We start from the raw sequence: 4,642 nt of genomic DNA, 5'->3' as shown, positions 1-4,642 counted from the left end.
GATGTGTTGAGAGTAGAAAGAAGCTTTATTCAAACAGAGGACCAAGTTTAGCTGTAGAGAGAAAGAGAGAGAGAAGGACAGAGAGAGAGAGAAAGGGAGAGAGGGGGGAGAGAAAGAGAGAAGGACAGAGAGACAGAGAAAGAGAGAGAGGACAGAGAGAAAGAGAGGGGGGAGAGAGAGAGAGAGAAGGACAGAGAGACAGAGAAAGAGAGAGAGGACATAGAGAAAGAGAAAGAGAGAGGGGGGAGAGAGAGAGAAGGACAGAGAGAGAGACAGAGAAAGAGAGAGAGAAGGAGAGAGAGAGAGAGAGAGAGGGGGAGAGAGAGAGAGGGAGAGAGGGGGAGAGAGAGAGGAGAGAGAGAGAGAGAGAGGGGGGAGAGAGAGAGGGGAGAGGGAGAGGGGAAAGAGAGAGAGAGGGAGAGAGAGGGGGGAGAGAGAGAGGAGAGAGAGAGAGGGAGAGAGAGAGAGAGAGAGAGAGAGAGAGAGAGAGAGAGAGAGAGAGAGAGAGGGGGGGAATGAGAGAGAGAGAATGAGAGAGAGAGAGAGCTGTAGTAGAGTAGTGTGAGGTCAGTCTGAGGATTTGAACATCAAAGTAGAACCACAGAACCACACTACCCTACAGTACTAGTGAATGGTTGCTAGTTGAATTGGTTGTTTTCACAACAAAGGTGTAATTGGCATGAGATTTGTTTTTTCCAAAATCCACTTCTAATAATCATTTTCAACTTCATGTTTAGAGGATTGGAAGTCTTGCTAAAATGTTTTTTTTTTCTTGGAATCTTAGCTCAGAATGATGTATTGTTTTGGTGTGTTGAGCTGTGCTTTTCTTAACATTACAATAATGCAAAATTAGTATATTATAACACAGTAACAGTACAGTTGGGACACATTTCCTGTTACCTCTACAAGTGTGAGCATTGAAACATTCTGTCACGCCCTGACCTTAGTTATCTTTGTTTTCTTTATTATTTTGGTTAGGTCAGGGTGTGACGAGGGTCGTTTGTTTAGTTTTTGGATTGTCTAGGGGTTTTTGTAAGTCTAGGTTTTTATATGTCTGTGGTTGCCTCCATTGGTTCTCAATCAGAGGCAGATGTTTATCGTTGTCTCTGATTGGGGACCATATTTAGGCAGCCATTGCCATAGGGTATTTGTGGGTTCTTATTCTATGTTTAGTTGCTATGTTTAGGTACTAAACAGACATATAAGTCAAATCAAATAAAATCAGGTTTTATTGGTCACATACACATGGTTAACAGATGTTATTGGTCACATACACATATTTAGCAGATGTTATTGGTCACATGGACATGTTTAGCAGATGTTATTGGTCACATGGACATGTTTAGCAGATGTTGTTGGTCACATACACATGTTTAGCAGATGTTATTGGTCACATACATGTGACAGCGCAGTAATATGTCAGAATTTCATAACATATACCCGAAAATACACGTAAATCTAAGTAATTAAGAATATATACTATATACACGTATATGTCAAAGGGGCATGGGACTAAGGTACAGTAGATACTCCATAATAGATACAGTAGATACTCCAGAATAGATACAGTATATACTCCATAATAGATACAGTAGATACTCCATAATAGATACAGTAGATACTCCATAATAGATACAGTACATACTCCAGAATAGATACAGTATATACTCCATAATAGATACAGTAGATACTCCATAATAGATACAGTAGATACTCCATAATAGATACAGTAGATACTCCATAATAGATACAGTAGATACTCCAGAATAGATACAGTAGATACTCCATAATAGATACAGTAGATACTCCATAATAGATACAGTAGATACTCCATAATAGATACAGAAGATACTCCATAATAGATACAGTAGATACTCCATAATAGATACAGTAGATACTCCATAATAGGTACAGTAGATACTCCATAATAGATACAGTAGATACTCCATAATAGATACAGTAGATACTCCATAATAGATACAGTAGATACTCCATAATAGATACAGTAGATACTCCATAATAGATACAGTAGATACTCCATAATAGATACAGTAGATACTCCAGAATAGATACAGTAGATACTCCAGAATAGATACAGTAGATACTCCATAATAGATACAGTAGATACTCCATAATAGATACAGTATATACTCCATAATAGATACAGTAGATACTCCATAATAGATACAGTAGATACTCCATAATAGGTACAGTAGATACTCCATAATAGGTACAGTAGATACTCCATAATAGATACAGTATATAATCCATAATAGATACAGTAGATACTCCATAATAGATACAGTATATAATCCATAATAGATACAGTAGATACTCCATAATAGATACAGTAGATACTCCATAATAGATACAGTAGATACTCCATAATAGATACAGTAGATACTCCAGAATAGATACAGTAGATACTCCATAATAGGTACAGTAGATACTCCAGAATAGATACAGTAGATACTCCAGAATAGATACAGTATATACTCCATAATAGATACAGTAGATACTCCATAATAGATACAGTAGATACTCCATAATAGATACAGTAGATACTCCATAATAGGTACAGTAGATACTCCATAATAGATACAGTAGATACTCCATAATAGATACAGTAGATACTCCATAATAGATACAGTAGATACTCCATAATAGATACAGTAGATACTCCATAATAGATACAGTAGATACTCCATAATAGGTACAGTAGATACTCCATAATAGATACAGTAGATACTCCATAATAGGTACAGTAGATACTCCAGAATAGATACAGTAGATACTCCATAATAGGTACAGTAGATACTCCAGAATAGATACAGTAGATACTCCAGAATAGATACAGTATATACTCCATAATAGATACAGTAGATACTCCATAATAGATACAGTAGATACTCCATAATAGATACAGTAGATACTCCATAATAGGTACAGTAGATACTCCATAATAGATACAGTAGATACTCCATAATAGATACAGTAGATACTCCATAATAGATACAGTAGATACTCCATAATAGATACAGAAGATACTCCATAATAGGTACAGTAGATACTCCATAATAGGTACAGTAGATACTCCATAATAGGTACAGTAGATACTCCATAATAGGTACAGTAGATACTCCATAATAGGTACAGTAGATACTCCATAATAGATACAATAGATACTACATAATAGGTACAGTAGATACTCCAGAATAGATACAGTAGATACTCCATTATAGATACAGTATATACTCCATAATAGATACAGTAGATAATCCATAATAGATAAAGTAGATAGTCCATAATAGGGACTAAAATACAGTACAGTAGATACTCCATAATAGATACAGTAGATACTCCAGAATAGATACAGTAGATACTCCAGAATAGATACAGTATATACTCCATAATAGATACAGTAGATACTCCATAATAGATACAGTAGAAACTCCATAATAGATACAGTAGAACCTCCATCATAGATACAGTAGATACTCCATAATAGATACAGTAGATACTCCATAATAGATACAGTAGATACTCCATAATAGATACAGTAGATACTCCATAATAGGGACTAAGATACAGTACATAATCCATAATAGATACAGTAGATACTCCATAATATATACAGTAGATACTCCATAAAAGATACAGTAGATACTCCATAATAGATACAGTAGAAACTCCATAATAGATACAGTAGATACTCCATAATAGGGTCTAAGATACAGTACATACTCCATAATAGATACAGTAGATACTCCATAATATATACAGTAGATACTCCATAATAGATACAGTAGAAACTCCATAATAGATACAGTAGATACTCCATAATAGATACAGTAGAAACTCCATAATAGATACAGTAGATGCTCCATTATAGATACAGTAGATACTCCATAATAGATACAGTAGATACTCCATAATAGGTACAGTAGATACTCCATAATAGATACAGTAGATACTCCAGAATAGATACAGTAGATACTCCATAATAGATACAGTAGATACTCCATAATGGGGACTAAGATACAGTACATAATCCATTATAGATACAGTAGATACTCCATAATAGATACAGTAGATACTCCATAATAGATACAGTAGATACTCCAGAATAGATACAGTATAACCTCCATAATAGATACAGTAGATACTCCATAATAGATACAGTACATAATCAATAATAGATACAGTAGATACTCCATAATAGATACAGTAGATACTCCAGAATAGATACAGTAGATACTCCATAATAGATACAGTACATAATCAATAATAGATACAGTAGATACTCCATAATAGATACAGTAGATACTCCAGAATAGATACAGTAAATACTCCATAATAGATACAGTACATAATCAATAATAGATACAGTAGATACTCCATAATAGATACAGTAGATACTCCATAATAGATACAGTATATACTCCATAATAGATACAGTAGATACTCCATAATGGGGACTAAGATACAGTACATAATCAATAATAGATACAGTAGATACTCCATAATAGATACAGTAGATACTCCATAATAGATACAGTAGATACTCCATAATGGGGACTAAGATACAGTACATAATCCATAATAGATACAGTAGATACTCCAGAATAGATACAGTACATAA

The sequence above is a fragment of the Oncorhynchus mykiss genome, chromosome 30 (assembly GCF_013265735.2).
Source record: "Oncorhynchus mykiss isolate Arlee chromosome 30, USDA_OmykA_1.1, whole genome shotgun sequence".
Classification (NCBI taxonomy): domain Eukaryota; kingdom Metazoa; phylum Chordata; class Actinopteri; order Salmoniformes; family Salmonidae; genus Oncorhynchus; species Oncorhynchus mykiss.
Note: the sequence above shows the minus strand (reverse complement) of the source record.